A 1,180-nucleotide genomic window follows, 5' to 3' on the forward strand; every position below is an offset into this window, starting at 1 on the left:
TACCCTTTCCCTCCTCAGCCCTCTGTCTCCTACATAATATCTGGGTGCCCCCCCTGAATTGGTGGTCAGGCAGCCCCACCTCTTCCCCTATCATCACTTTCTCCCCTCAGGCAACACCCCCCCCCCCCCCTCACACCCCTTCCTCTTTGTACCATCCTCATATCCTTTCTTCCTCTCCCTCCTCCTCCTCCTCCCTTGTGGTGGTGTGTGTGTGTGTGTGTGTGTGTGTGTGTGTGTGTGTGTGTGTGTGTGTCTCTCTCTCTCTCCCCCCCTCCTCCCTGGTGCTGTCCAGCCTGAGGGACAGGAACAAGGCTGACAAAAGCACCGCCGGTCGGTCTGGCGTCCGGGCCTGTCCCCCGGCTCGTGGACATGCCTGGGATTCTTCACACCGTCCCGCATACTTTCACATGACGCCCGGGCGACTCGGAGCGAGAGAGAGAGAGAGAGAGAGAGAGAGAGAGGGAAAAGGCCAAGGAGCCATTTGCATACAAAGCATCTTTCTCTTTTCTTAACTGCTCACTCCACTTCTCTCTCTGTCTGTCGGCCCCCTCTCTCTGATCCTGCTCTCCCGATTGTTGTTGCTTTGTCGCGACCCACAAAGAAGTCCTCCCTTTTATGGCCTCGAGTGTTTTGGGTTCTCTTCTTTCACGTCTAATTGAGTTCATTCTCCACGCCCACTAGGACTTTTTTAGATCATTATAAAGAGCCGTGAACAAATAATGACCTAGTGATGTAGTAAATAAGGATAATGATCTACTGTCTGCGACTGTAAGTAACAGTCGATATCTATGCATCAGCATATTCATATGAGTTGTTGGAACGAAGCCGTAAGATGAGAATAAGATGATTTCATATCGATGTCTCATGAGCAGGTAGGAGCTGGGGCATCTTGCTCAAGGATGACTACAGGAAGACTGCAGCCAGTGGGGGTCCAAACCCAGAAACGTTAACCATAACCACTATACCATCCTCTTGGTCCTATTGAATGTGTTCATTCTGTGGTCAATAAAACCAATGCAGACAGCCGACAACAACGCTCTCTGTGTATGAACCAGACATGGGTCCTGACCAGCCATACCATATACTCACCCACCCAGTCAGGGTTCCTTTTTTGGGGAGGATTGAGGTCACAAGTTCTGTCTTCAGACAAAACACTCACAAGATTGACTTCGGCTGACTT

Source organism: Gadus macrocephalus, chromosome 13 (genome assembly GCF_031168955.1).
Source record: "Gadus macrocephalus chromosome 13, ASM3116895v1".
NCBI lineage: Eukaryota > Metazoa > Chordata > Actinopteri > Gadiformes > Gadidae > Gadus > Gadus macrocephalus.